At 44.1% G+C, this 15,833-nt stretch overlaps 1 long non-coding RNA gene across 1 annotated transcript; it reads right to left on the minus strand.

Annotated features, from left to right (window-relative positions):
- Window positions 1–2,354: 2,354 nt before the first annotated feature.
- LOC118476667 (uncharacterized) lies at window positions 2,355–7,085 on the minus strand. The gene is made up of 3 exons (XR_004857156.1): window positions 6,083–7,085; window positions 5,902–5,993; window positions 2,355–2,849 (listed from the first exon to the last, which is right to left on the minus strand). It is a non-coding gene; the product is annotated as an uncharacterized lncRNA (long non-coding RNA).
- Window positions 7,086–15,833: the final 8,748 nt, after the last annotated feature.

Below are 15,833 nucleotides of genomic sequence, written 5' to 3' on the forward strand. Positions count from 1 at the left end.
TTAACCTCCTCGCAAAGATCAGTTTGTTCTCCAAATTCCAAAACTTGAATCCACTTGGTCCAAATAACAAAGTGGCGCCAAATTTCCCTTAACACACCCTAGCGAAGTTTGAGAACCTTCCTCAGCCGTTTGACATAATCTTGGCATGGATTTACCTCGGGACACGACCTTGTGACACTGACATCTTGGCGACGCGACAACTCACTGTACACAACCCCAAACCGCTCGACTTCCACACACAAACGACAAAGCTACGTCAGGGAGCATATCTTGTATAGTGATCATGCTCAAATACGCAAAGATTTGTAACCTATGGACGTTTAAACTCGGGTAGAAGCAAACAGCCACGTGCTCGACGCCGTGTCAGGTCGGCCGAGCGTGGACTGGCCGCGGTAGCGCGCGCCCCCGCGTGTGGTCACCCCTCCCCACGCTCCTGTGCCTCACCCCGCCTGTAAGTGCCACCACGACCTCAGCCGTATCACCTCGCCCGCTCTCACCCTCACCCAAGCAGGAGATCACCGGAGATCGCCGCAGAGAGCAAGCGCCACCGTCCGCCAAGCCACCCGAGCTTCGGCCACCGTGGCCATCCCATCCGAGCCATCCCTAGTCCATGATATCAGCTCGGTTAGCTTCGCCAGAGACCCGTGAAGCTCCCTAATCCCTCAAACCAGCAGAACCTCGCTGGAGACTCCGAATCACCCTCGCCGGGCTTCTTCCGCTCACCGGCGAACGTAGACCGGGTAAGTCTCTGCGCCATTTTCCAATTCCTCATCGTACCGCCTCTGCGTCACCTGGTCAAGCCTCCCGAGCCAACCAATTGAACTATCTCGCCGTGAGCAGGCCGGAGCACTCGCCGCCGATGAACTCCCCGCCTGCGCACGTGAACCAGCCGACTTCGACCACCTCCGACGCCGACCAGTACCTCGACGTGACCACCGTAACCTCCCCGACCTCCCTAGACCCCTCACCGGAGCCATCTCGCCGCCGGTAAGCCCCTCCGCCCCTTCCTCTGCCACAGGTACTATTTCAATAAGGGAAGGACCGTGGGATTGATTTAGGGTTACCCCAGGGGTCATGCGTAATGTCAATGGCTTAGTGGAATAGTGGATCGAGGGTTAGTTTGTAAGGAACGCAGGAAAACTTTACCAGGGACCCTAACGTTGTAGGGGGCCTTCCTCTTCCGAAGGTCCTCAAAAACTTAACTAACATGTTTTTCAGCATAACATAGACTGGTACAGGAGGCTTCGGCTTTGAGATGAAGGTGTGTGTGATATGAAGGCGTGGTCTGATGTGGCAGAACCGCCCAAATTATTCCAGCTTAAGTGCCCTAGTCCCGCCTTAGAGGTGATGGCACACTTAAATCGAAATAACCCGTCAGTCCCTCAGATCTGGTCCGATACAGCCACTTACCAAGGATCGAATACCACTAGCTCACTCGAAGGTGAGGCACAGAGAAATACAATAAAGCATAACACCATAAATGTAATTAGTATCAATAGTGGTTACATTATCGGAGTTTCAGAAATAGTAACCATAGGTTTTAATGCAGCGGAAATAACTAACGGAGAAAACCGAGTAACATGGCGAAGCCGAGCCACGCTACTCCTCCTGATCCTCTCCTGCGGAAGCAGCAACCCACTCGACCGTCTATCCCGGTGGCAGGGATGGAGGCCAAGTCACACCATCAACCAAATCAAGGAGGTACCTGCAAAAATTATGCCACAAGCAAGGCTGAGTATACTAATACTCAGCTAGACTTACCCGGTGTTTGGAGTCTACTCCTCTACCTCTAGACCATGCGACTGTTTGGCTGAGGGGTTTGGTTTGCCAAAAGCACTAGCTGAGTCTAAAAACAAGTTTTAGCTTTTCAAGTTCTAGAATAATAATTTAGACTAGATGAGTACCTAACTATCCATACATGGTATCAAGCAATTTAGTCAACCAACATCTTTGTAAGTAACCTCATTTCCACTTATTACTCAATGCAGTACAATGGATCAAGTAGTCTCATTAGCTACGAGAAGCAGACGATTTGAATCGAGTTTTTAACCTTGCAAGGTAAACCTAAACACACGACATGTAGGGGCACTCCGTCCCCACACATATCAACTGTCCCCATCGATCCCCCGTTCGCGGCCAGGGCTCACCGCCTTGGCATACAATGCTCCACTAACCCCGGCTGCCGCCGTGCAGTGGCCGCACTTGTACCCACCATATCCGGAATGGGAGATCACGTCTCAGGACAAGTGAGGGGGAAAGTCCGCGCCCGGCTTCACTCAGGTACTAGGCTTACCGGTTACCATATTTCCCGACATGTGTTTAGTACGTTCAAACGCTTGACAAAGGGTTTCCGCACGTTAATCCTTATTCCAATTTCGTCTCATAGACAACGCATCCCCATGGATCCGTGTCCACAGACCATCATCATTCTGTTATCAAAATGGATACAACCAATTCTTGACCTCGCGCGAGTGCTAAAAAATCACTCGACTTCTACCGAGATCCTGATTTAGCATAGCAGCTACTCGACATAGCATATTAGTATCCATCTCAAAAGGAATCCTGAGTTCATGCAACTAGGGTTTCAAGCAACTCCTACACTTAAGTGCACGGTACAAGCCTACAAACATTAAGTGTAGTAAAATAGCATATATATAACGGTTATGCATAAAACCGGGGCTTGCATGGAATTCAACACTAGATAGTGTTTGCTGGGGGATACTCGCTTGGCGAGCATCTCCTATCCTGGCCTTTGTTCTGTCTGTCCATATTCAAGGCGTCTGCCAACACCGTCTTGGAGTCAGCTCTACTCCATGTCCTTTATCCCGCACGATCACCATCTCTCGATCCTAAATGAGATGCAGGATGCATATGTATGACTATGATGAAATATATCACAAGACATTAAATACATGGTAGCAAACTAACATTAAATTGTAAGACACCATAAACAACCACACGCTAGCATTAGTTATCTACACATTATCGGCGTTCAACATTAACACCATTAAAAAGACGACAAACATTTTATATATTTACGCAACACAAATACGACATCACAAGTACACGCATTTACCACGCTCACCTTAATCATTCATTGGTTCTCCTATTGACCACACAAGAGCCACCAAGACAACGTAAGTTTAAATACGACATATGCATCAATAACTACGGAACTCCTATCCACAACCAACTATAGCAAGCAAGCACATTAATCATGGAACGCATGTTAACCTAAGTTTATCCATTACAAGTCTATGTCTGTTATGTGCTAACTAAGCAGTTTTAGCCAAAAGGGTGAACTAAACAATCAAATGAGCACTTGCAGATTTTTGGATAGCAACATAGTAGTTACTTGTTTGTTTCAGTCATCAATCACACGTTATTTATCCAAAAATTGTGAACAAATACTTTTTGGAAAGCTTATGAAACGCTCTACATCTTTGGTATTATCATCTCAACATGATTAGACGCTTAGCAAGGTTGAATTGTGCAAAAATAACAGCTCTGTCCAGGTTGGACAGATTTAGGCTCTATGTTTCAAACCTTCATAACCAGAGAATCATGCATCCAAAACAGGTAATCCTAGACTTTATGGAAAGCTAATGAAATTCTCTACAAATCATTTATAAACATCTCAAGGTGATTCAATATGCAATTAAGGATAAAAGACACTAGAAGACTTTGCTGTCCAGACTTGGATAGATTCAGTCTTTCCACTTTAAACATCCATAACTTAATCTTCAGATCACCAAAAAGAGTGATCCAAGACATTTTAGAAAGCTCAGCAAAAGTACTACACAACGTTTATAATCATCAAGGAGTGCTTCAATGCTTAACTAAATCAAACAATACAGTTTTTGAAATCTGTTCTGACAGTGGACAGAACACAGCAACCAGTTTGTAAAATTCATAACTCTTAATTTATTAGGCCTATGGTTATGAAATTTTAACACAAGAAAGATAAGAAAATAATATACAACTTTATTGTAACGACCATGAATAGATTGTAACATTAACTTAAGCAAACAATGCAATCTCTGAAATCTGTACAGAAATTGGACAGATTTAGTTACGGAATTTGTGAAAAGCATAACTTCTAAACGATCAGACTTATGGCTGTCCAATTTTAATACAAGCAACATAATAAGGTTATCTACAACTTTTCTATATGACTTTTCTACAGAAAACATAATTTAGTTCATCAAACCTACAGCACGACGAAAACGGTGCGTGCAGTCCAAAACAGCAACTAACAATTTTCAGCTCACATTTACTTTAAGAATTGCCGCGTTATAGAGACTTGAATTATTTTAACACTTTACCATTTATTAGAGTTGAAACAATCAAATTAGGACCAATAAGTTGACTTACTAACTTTTTATCCAAGTCATTTCGTGCCTAGAATTTCCATACACAATTAAAAACGCATCTACCACAATAATCTTACCCGGTATATATATGTTTATCGATGCGTCCTTTACACACTGATTTGCATTTTAACTTAGACATTACATGAACACTACTACCTTTCATCTGTGACCATAAGCATACACATTTAGACCACAACAAGCATTTCACCGTGATTACGAGCTTAACCAAAAGCCATCTAACAATTCGGCTAACTAGAGCAGCGACATAGCCTACTATACAACTTTCTCGTCGGCTAGCCTATTATTATCACAATCCGAGACACAACATATATATAACAATCATTTAACGCAATCGACTCCTACTTGATTATTTGAAGTGTCTACTCAGCGTCTTGAACACAACCCTACACTAGGTGCGAAGTGTATCTCGATGAACACATAATGCGCATTGACCCAACTCAAATATATAGAGGAAGTGATGACTACTTAGGCATGTCATCACCTCACTACACAAGCCAAAAATTATTATTATTATTAATATTATTATTATTATTATTATTATTATTATTATTATTATTATTATTATTATTATTAACCACACACCTATATAAGCATGATTTCAAGTCAAATTGCCATCTTTTAAATCTCGGCATAAGCTTGGCTATTGGCTAATGACGTGACTATTTTCCAATTGCCAACATACACCACCTTTCGCCATTTTTGAATAACTTGCACGACACACAGCTATTGTAACACATCATAAGTACATTCAACCCCATTAGTAGAGCACCAGCACATTTCCGAAAATTTCCCGAGACTACGACGACAAGGCATCGATCTTACCACACACATAAAGCACCACAAGCATATTTACGGAACCTATCGGTTAACTTGATCGACACCATACGCATGTTCTTTGTCCTTCAAAATTTATCGCACAACAGGAATCATCTCACTTGCTAATGACACCAACAATACCTACTGATCTATTATTTACAACACGAACACAGTTACACGCCACATACTAGTTTCTAACATAATCCTCACATAACTCGTAATTCAACTACTCACTAACAATAAATCACGCACGATAGCTACCACATTAACCGGTTAATTTATTTGGAACACCGCCCGCCTAGCGTACCATTAGTATATGAACTCCGACACTCATATCTTAACAATACATCCTCCACGCAAACTAGCATTTTCTAAACTACTCGACACATCAATAAATATGCCCCCTATATAATCATGAATCCCATCACATGGCATAAAACAAATACACTTTTCACATAAACACATATCGATGCATTTCACAAAACATAATCCGCATTTTGTAACTTAGTCTTCGCATCAAACAACTCATCGCATATTTTTCCTATCAAAATATAAAAACATTCGAGTTCTTTTCTACTTCATTTTATTCTCTACACGCGTCCATTCATACAATTATACTTTCATGCACATATTCACGCCATCGGCTGAACCGTAAATAAAACAAAATCACAATTTTTCTAAAGCGAACAACCTGGCCGAAACCCGAGTGGAGTTGTGCATGCATGCATGTCGGTTTGGCTTTCTGTCGAGAAACAACGGACGAAGCGCGACGACGACAAGGGGCTGCGATTAAACGACATACACAATTATTACACAGCTTATTAGTTCAATTATTTTATAAAATCAAGGAACACGGAACAACGAGGTCTCACCAAAGAATTTTGGTGTCGTGGATGGGGCTGCTCGTCCTTGCCGAGGTCGAGCGTGAGGAGCGCTGCTACTGCTGCTGCTTGGAGAGTAGGCGAGCGCAAGACGAGGCTGTGCAGCGAGTAGCGAGGACATAGGGCACCACCATGGCGCTGTCCACGACACAATGCTCACCCGGGCATTTTGTCGAACAGCCGATGGGCACCACGGAGAACAGCGAGGAGGGTTCACTGTTGTGCGCAAGGAAGGGCGCCATGGAGAAAGATGAGGCTAGCATTGGCTTGAGGGTGAGCCTGTCGGCGATGCAGTGGGCGGAGGGGGCGCTGGACGGTGCCCAAAACAGAGATGAACAGAGGGAGGAGTCGGTAGAGGAGGGCGTAGGGAACTAGTGACCATGGACGGGGAAAAGACCACACCATGGGGGGGGGGTGTTCACCGGCGCGAGCTCAGACCAGAGGGGGCCCTGCGCCGACCAAGGGAGAGTGGAGGTCGGCCATGGCCACACTCAAGGTGCGCAGGGCACTGAGAGGAGTAGCCATGGCCATGGAGGCCCTTGCTGCTAGAGGTGCAAGAAAGGGGGGGCTGAGCTAATGGGGGAGTATGACGCTGTGCAGGGGGCATGGCCAGAGGCGAAAGTGTGTCGAGTTGGGGAGGCTGGGCGCTTCGGAAGACGAAGATCCCATGGCCGACTTGGAGCTGGTGGTTGCAGAGAGAGGGGAGCTCGTAGGGTCGAGCTGCTGGGAGATGGGAGCGGCTGCTCCCTGCTCTTGGGGAAGAAGGGCGCCGTCGAGGGAGGTGAAGCCAAGGGGGGAGGGGTCGAGCGCCCATGGTGGCCCTGCTCCTGCGCTGAACCAGAGAGGAGGAAGACGCTAGGAGATGCTTCTGCGCTAAGGAACAAAGGGAGGAGGAAGAACTACGCTGGCTGCTGATTGATTTAACCAAGACACCGCTGGTAACCATTGGCCACCGCGGGCAGCAGCCATCTACTGGCTAGGGGCTGGCAGTGGCAGCTGTTGGCCAAGAGAGCGGCGACCAGCTACTGGCCATGGACCGTGGTGGCCAGGTCTGCACAAAAGTAGACAGTAGCGTGTGGGCAAGCGTTGTTTATGGGGTTCTAAAGCGTCCGTCCGTTCATCTTCCTCTCTTTTTTCTAACGTGACACATGAGGAAAGTGAAAGAGCAAAAGAATAAATACTACGTTTTAATCTCTCTACTATAATTAATTATTAATTGGTTTCTTATCAAACAGCTCGCGATCACATGGACATCAACAGGACCAATTTTGGTAGACATTTGAGTCGACGGTGCTCGAAAAAATATTGTGTCTTATATTTTTTTAACGATCTGGCTCAAATTTGACCGTGCTCTTGAATTAGAACCTCACAACTTGGATTAAAATTAAATAACACGAATTGTTCCTTTTTAAGTGTTATTGTCGCTTTTGTTCGTGCCAAAACTTAAAATTACGCCCCATTTTTATTCATGGCTCACTCAAAATTACCGTTGTCATGAATTTAGGTTTGCCATTTTGTGTGAGTCTTTATTCTATGTTTTCGAATTCGGATCGGCTACGGGTATTAACAAGTCGGGTTAGATAAGACTTATTTCGAAGCTGACACAATAGAGATCCCGCTTAAGCATACGGACCTGGATAAAATATTTGGACATGGATGGCTAGTCGAGAAATCGGGGTTTGACATAGATCAAAGGTCAAGGAAATCAGACTCGACCACGGCTCGACTAGCAACTATCGAGCACTCGATTAAATAAGCTTTAGACAAGATTTATAAATCGAGATGGATTATCGAGTTTGCATTCGTGCCGAGAAATAAAAGTTTTAACAGGCTCCAATTTAGGCCTTTCTCAAGATCGAAGAAATTCAAAAATTGGTAAACCCTTCACAAGTAACTTGATAAAAGGAGATAAACGTGATCGAGAAATAGAAATTTCCACTGACGATTCGAGTTAGGGACAAATCTCTCGACATAATATGAAATAGACACCTGTGGTGTCTCATCTGAAGGAAGGACAAACGAGCTCCGAAGCTGCGGTTGAAGGAGCTTCGGCTTAATACGATGACGATGGTGAAAGATGGAACCGACCTAAAGGAGAAAAGACTGCATAGTCCTCGATAGCTTGCATTAAGGTTAATAGTAAATGTCAGGGACATGAATGTAATTTTTCTCGGGCTGCGTCCGTGCCTATAAATAGATGAACATTAACACAGTACTGTTCACGCTGCATTGTAATCGCTCCTGCGTCTCTCACATTCTCTCCTTCTATCGAGCCGAAGGTATCAATGAAATATAAATATTATCTATATACACATCATAAAAGGAAAGAGATGAGAAGAGACTTCATGTTTATGAAATGAAATGAGAATGTAAATAATCCATTTCTATATTGATGTTATTTACATTCTTATATGTTAAGTGTTCCTTTATTTATATCCATTTACCAAGATGATGAAGGTATTCCCTTCATGACCTTCGTCCGAAGATCATTATATCCGAAAGGAGATAATGTCTCGAGGGACGAAGGTCCTTATCCATTAACAATTGTGTTGCTTTGTTCTTGATGTATAGCATTCAAGAACAAGGACCAACATTGGCGCCCACCTCCGGTGAACTCATTCGACCACCTTCGGCAAGCATCGACCTTCGTCATGCCGCCGAAGAAGACATTAGCGCCAGGGGCTGCACTGCAGCCACTAGACACTAATCAGGAGACACTACGCGAAGCTAGGAGCCAGAAGAGCAAGGCTACGAGCTCAACACCTCAAGAGGAGGAACTGGATCAAGAGATCAGGGATCTGGAAGCTATCCATCAACAGGTCCAAAAGAAGAGAGAGAAGATGCTTCGGCTCGCCGATCTCTAGAGGAAGATCGATGAAGCAGCCGAAGAAATGCGCCACCTCACTCAGGATGACCAAGACCGAAGGCCCCAACACAGGGAGCTTCGCCAAGAAAATCCATACAATGATGATGAATGGTACGGTGACTTTCATCATGACAATTTTTCTTTTGATGATGCTTCTCTCTTAGCAGCAGAACTGCAGGCTACCCCATGGCCGCCGTCATATAAGCCACCTCAGCTTCCTATGTATGATGGGCACTCAAACCCGAAGCAATTCCTCATGAGCTACGAAGCAATCATATCTTCATATGGGGGCAATACTGCAGTCATGGCGAAATCCTTCGTCATGGCAGTCAAAAGCGTAGCTCAAACTTGGTACTCTTCTCTTCGGCCAGGGACAATTACATCGTGGCAGAAGCTAAAAGACATGCTGGTCACTAGCTTCCAGGGTTTCTAAACGAAGCCAGTCACTGTCCAAGCTTTGTTCCAGTGCACATAGGACCAGGAAGAGTACCTACAGGCGTATGTCCGAAGGTTCCTGCGATTAAGAGCCCAGGCGCCTACAGTGCCCAATAAAATTGTCATTGATGCCATGATCAAGGGGCTCAGACCAGGACCAACGACACAATATTTTGCAATGAAGCCGCCGCAAACATTGGAGAAGCTTCTCCAGAAAATGGTCGAATACATCAGAGCTGACAATGATTTTCAGCAAAGAAGGGAAGAAGCTTACAGATACTCTGAAATGGCCAGGGGCTTTGGAGGAAGATTCCACCCCAGGCATGTCAGGTCAATCCACAATGCCAGCCCAAGTGATGACAGGGGAAGCCAAACCTAAATGCAACAGCATAGCTCCCAATCATCAGGGGTGCAACAAAGTTCCTTCAGGGCACTAGCTCCAAGGGGCAGAGGGGGCAGAAGCTTCGGAGGAAGATATGGGGATCAGCCCAGGAGACTGTTTTGTCTGTTTTGCGGCGAAGACAAAGGCCACACCACAAGAACGTGCCAAGTCACGATTCAGAAGCAGAAAGAGATTGCCGAAGCTGAAGCACAACAGAATCAACCGAAGCAGGTACTATATACAGCTTCATGCTATTCTCCCTATGTCCTAGAGTACGTACGCAATCAGCAGCCTACGGCCTTGGTCGCTTCGGCAAGCCATTCTCAAGCTTCCTGGGCCCAGCTCCCACCACCACCACCGCTAGACCTACTCTGGTCCGGAGCTAGCAGCCAGAAGAGCATCAACACGCTCAGCAGCAACGAGATTTTTGGGAGGATTCCGAAGCTCGCACAGTCAATAGAACTGTGCCCGAGTCCAAGCACATTTACTAAAGCATATCCTACCCTGGCGCATTTTCGTTTCTTCCGCCATTTTATTTTCTTGTATGAAAGACAATCCACGAAGGATTAAATTCCAATTTGATGTAATCATATTGTAGTCACATCATCGAGTGGGATGCATCCCCTTAACAAGATCCCGAAGTTACAAAAGTCGTTACTAAGGGAGCGCAAAGCAAGTTCCTAAGCCACAAAAGTCGTTCGTAAGGGAGCGCAAAGTAAGTTCCGAAGCTACAAAAGTCATTCCTAAAGGAATGCAGAGTAAGTTCCGTAGCTCAAAAGTCGTTCCTAAGGGAATGCAGAGCTAAAATACCACCGAAATAGAAGGTGAAGAAGCTCCAAAGTCGTTCCTAAGGGGATACAGAGCTTAAATGCCACCGAAATAGAAGGTGAAGAAGCTCCAAAGTCGTTCCTAAGGGGATGCAGAGTTTAAATGCCACCGAAATATAAGGTGAAGAGACTCAAAAGACGTCCCTAAGGGGATGCAGAGTCTAGGAGTGTTTCTGTGTGGGTATGTGTCTTCGGCATAAACATCATACTACAGCATATCATCGCATCATTCCGCATAGCATTACATCATACATCATGTCGCATCAGCAGCAAGATCATGCCGAAGGAAATTTGCTTCTTTCGAAATATAAGATGAATGAAACAGTGTGATGAACCACAAAGCACACCTTCGGCAATTACAATTTTACACGCCAGGAAAATTTTCGTCGACAACAATACCATACAACAACTCTGCTATAGAAAGGCTTTTTCTTTACGAAGCATGAAAAGAAGGGAAGGTGTTTTTTCGCCGAAGGCTCAAAAAATGGTATGCATGCAAATTTCATGCATCACAAAGAAATATGTTACATTAATACACATGCAGATATACAAAGTTTAACTCATGTACAAATATTACATTGCCCAAATGTTACATTTCTTAACTACACAAAAATCTAGTCTTCCTTCAAAATTTTCTCGGCAGCTTCGTTTGGAAGTTTGTTGACAGCTTCGTCAACAACTTCTTCGGCAATTCTTATGGTTTCTAGCGTCGCCTTCATGGCTGGATCGACTTCGGGATCATAGGGCTCGGGTGGCGGTGAAAGTTCAGCTACAGTAAAAGTAAGAAATTGTTAATCCAAAGCTAGGAAAAATATTGAAGCTATCAAAAAAATTAAAATACATATGCACCTTGCGTGCTCGGCAGCCTCTTTGGCTCGCTTGGCTTCTTCTCGGGCTTCATGGGATTCTTTCTCGTTCTTCATTATAGCTTTATCGGCCAATTCTCGGCCGCCTTTCATCCAAACGTCGGATTAGAATTTCCCACCCATCAGAGTAGCCTCAGCCGAGGGATCCTTCGTGTTCTCTACAATAAAGACAGCCTCCGTTTGGGTTGCAGCTTTAACATGTTCATAGCCAGACTTTTCTAAAATTGCTGCAACCCCTCTGGCATCGGCAAAAGCGCAGAAATCACCACGATCGCTAAGGATCTCATCAAAGGCTTCAGCTTCTTCGCCGATCCATTCGATGATTCCTTCGGGATCGCCTCTAATAAATTTTTGCTCAGATGTGTATGCACCCACCTTCGCAAAACTATCTTTCAATTTCTTAGCTCAATCCAAGGATTTCTCATAATACCTCTTCTTCGACTCCCGAAGCTCATCTACATTCTTTTGCAATCTTGCGCTAGTCCATTCGCTTATTTCCTGTTTTGCTTTAGCCACTTCAAAATCTTCATTCTTCTCGGCAAGCTTTTTCTTTAAGTTTTTAATTTTAGCTCTATGAGCTTCAAACTGCGCAACAAGACTGGCTTCACTAGCCTTAATTTTGTCCACCAAGGAAAGCAGAATTTTATCCTTCTCCGTGGCTTTGTTCCTCAGTTTGATAACCTCTGACCGAAGCTTACTAAGGGCTATTTGGCAGCTTTCATCTTCAGCATTTTTCTGTGCCCTTAAAGCATTGCTTAGAATTAAGCCCTACAAAAAGCGGGGGAGGAAAAGGATCAGCACATGATTAAAAGATACAAAAATAATCTGCTCATAAGTCAACAACTTCTATACCTTCAGACTATTGTAAGCGAGGCTGTCTGTGAGGTCATCCTTCGACATAGCAGAGAGGCCAACTTTGAACTTCGGAAATCCTATGTTTCTTGCCATCTCCCGGCAAACAGATATTTTCTTATTGTCCGGGAGGCAGTACAAAAAGTCATCCTCATCGGTGCCATTATACACCAGGGATCCTTTCGGATATTTCAGTTCCTGGGCATAGTGTCTAGCTTCGGGAATTTCCTCTTCTGATAGTTTTCTACCCGAAGCGTGTCGAATGATAAAGTCTCGCTCTTTAGTAGACGCTTCGGGAGTAGAAGATTCAATCTTCTTGGGCACGTCTTCTTTTTCTAGGACCGGAACGACATCCGAAGATTCTTGTTCAATACTCTGTCTCGCTTCAGCAGACCCTGTTTCAATGGGCACTAAAGGCCCAGCTTCAACTTCAGCACAAATTGTAGTAGCTTCGACAGTCTCCTTTGCAGGAGCAGGAGTTGACGCCCTTGTCGATTCCAGGACTGCATCCAGCACGCTGGCCATCCTCCTCTTGGGAGTTATTGCAGGAGCTTTCGATGCCTTCGGTAATTCCGGCTCTGGTAGCGGGCTCAAGAACTTTGGTAACCCTGTCGGCTCCCCTAGCTCTGGCTCTTTGGCTACTTTTCCTTTGGCTTCGGCAGAACGCTTCGGCGCTTCGGCCGACTCGGTTGTAGGAACCTTTGCCACTTCAGCCGATTCTCCCTTAGAGCCGGCAGAAGCAGGGTATCCTTGCTCAGCGGTGGAAGATGTTCCTTTAGCAAGCCTCGACACTCTGGTCGTTTCAATGTATCTAGGCTGGTGCGTCAAAACCTTAATCTTCTTACCCTTCGGCGCAACAGATATGGCTGAAGTAGCAGCTTTTCATTTCTTTCCATGCTTCCACGAGGGATAGCTATAATCTGGGTATACAAAGCCAATAACATCGAAAACTCTGTTTAATCTTTTCTTGCCTCGCCTTCCGAAGGCTAAAGTCATGGCATCATCTTCGGCCCTTGTGTAGGCCCCAAGCAACTCGTCGTTGGTTGCCTCAAAACAGTTCAACCAGTCATCATTCGGTTCATCAAACTAATCTCTGTATCTGAAGATATATTTCAGATAAACCAAGTCGCCTTGACTAGACCCGGCAGCAGTCTCCTTCGGCATTTCCCCGTCATTCACAAGAGGCCACACTCTATAGGCTATGTGCTCCTGGACTAGGTCTCTCGTGCCAATAAAGGTGCATACATTGTTGAAAGCCTTCTGGCATGATTCAATATCGTTTCCAAGAGAAGTAGCCGGCCTTCTGATGCCGAAGAGAGACCAAATAGGGTGCTGGATAATCCCCTTTATATCTTCCCTTTCAACTAAGTTATTCTTTACATAAAACCATTCTTCCATCTAGGCCCCTGACCACCTCTTTCGAAATGTTGGAACTGGATAGCTTACATCAGAACAAGGCACGAAGCTATAACAACCAAAATTATTATGATACTGCTCCTTGCCAGTAGCCTTCGTCTCATACAACAGCTCGTGCATGTTTCAGAAACATTTTGCACTAGGCTCTAGTCCTTGGCTCATCACAGCCCAAATAAAATCCCCATCCTGATTATGGCTTCAGGGGTAATCTGATGAAGAAAAATCTCAAAAGTCTTTAGCACTTCAGCTAGAAATTTACTCAATGGAAACCGAAGCCCTGCCTTCATGAAGCTCCTGTAAACAACAACTTCGTCTACCTCGGGCGCAGGGGCGGCGCTGTCCCCTCCAGCTCTCACAATGGACATATCACGGAAATATCTCCCTTTCATAGCATCAATCTTACTCTGTTTGATGGATGATTTTCCAAAGATAGTGTGACTCGGCCTCTAGGGCCGATCTTCGGCATCTTTGTTCCCATTTTCCACATCAAAGCTTTCGCTATCACCAAAATCTTCAGACAACCTAGCTAGCATTTCATTTGTAATCTTCTCTGTGTTCATCTTCTCCACAGCCTCGTAAAACCAAGCTAGAGCGGGATCAACAACCTTCTTCTCTTCAGCCATCTAGTAAGCACTTGTGCAAATGCCGAAGCTCACAAATCAATCAAAATCTGACAGAGCAAGAAAATCCAAGCTTGAAAAAATAGCACAAGCGTTTGAGATGGCGCACCAAATGCTATCAATGCGGGTTCCTATTTATATGCCCAGCGCATTACAACTTGGTGGGCCCTACATGTCATTGACGTTCGCTATTCTAGCGAAGGGAAGGTGTTTTTTCGGACCTTCGGCTAAAGGCCTTCGTTCACGTCATAGTCTGAATTTGTTAAATACAAAAATAAATTAATACTGCGAGGGACTACTGTTGGGGGCCTTCCTCCTCCGAAGGTCCTTAAAAACTTAACTTACATGTTTTTAAGCATAACATAGACTGATACAGGAGGCTTCGGCTTTGAGATGAAGGTGTGGGTGATATGAAGATGCGGTCTGAAGGAAGGAGAAACGAGCTCCGAAGCTACGGCTGAAGGAGCTTCGACTTATCACGATGACGATGGTGAAAGATGGAACCGACCTAAAGGAGAAAAGACTGCTTAGTCATTGATAGCTTGCCTTATGGTTAATAGTAAATGTCAGGGACATGAATGTAATTTTTCCCGTGCTGCGTCCATGCCTATAAATAGATGAACAGTAACACCGTACTGTTCACGCTGCATTGTAATCGCTCCTACGTCTCTCACATTCTCTCCTTCTATCGAGCCGAAGGTATCAATGAAATATAAATATTATGAACATTTATTCATGTTTATGAAATGAAATGAGAATGTAAATAATCCATTTCTATATTGTTGTCCTTTACATTCTTATATGTTAAGTGCTCCTTTATTTATATCCATTTACCGAGATGATGAAGGTATGCCCTTCATGATCTTCGTCTGAAGATCATTATATCCGAAAGGAGAAAATGTCTCGAGGGACGAAGGTCCTTATCCATTAACAATTGTGTTGCTTTGTTCTTGATGTATAGCATTCGAGAATAAGGACCAACAAGCGCAAAGTGGAAATTCCTTTTCCATTTTAAAATTCAATTCCTTAAATCTGCAGTAAATTAGTTAATTGCATAACTTAAGAAATACTTATCCAAATTTAGCCAAACAAATTTTGTTAGGCTCTGTAATTTATGCACTATCAAAAAAATTAGTAAACCCCATGCTTTCTGTACTAAGTTTTAGAGTTTTGAATTAAATAAGAAAACTTCTTAAACTTTATTAATATAGAGAAAAATGGAAATACTTCTATACTGGTCTGGAGAAAAATTGTAGAGGTACATACCTAACATATACACTGTTTCAAAACACTAAGCACCCCAATATACAAGAATAACCCAAGAATGTCCATTAAAAGCTATTTCTGCCCAAATCTTGAAAAAAAAAAAGAAAGGTAATAGAAAATAATAACCAGAGGTTGAACATATTTTTCCTAGTATACCTAAGTGATAAAGAACATAGGGAAAATACAGGGAACCCTAGTCTAGAGCTAATCCA

The sequence above is a fragment of the Zea mays genome, chromosome 3 (assembly GCF_902167145.1).
Source record: "Zea mays cultivar B73 chromosome 3, Zm-B73-REFERENCE-NAM-5.0, whole genome shotgun sequence".
In the NCBI taxonomy this organism is placed as follows: Eukaryota; Viridiplantae; Streptophyta; class Magnoliopsida; order Poales; family Poaceae; genus Zea; species Zea mays.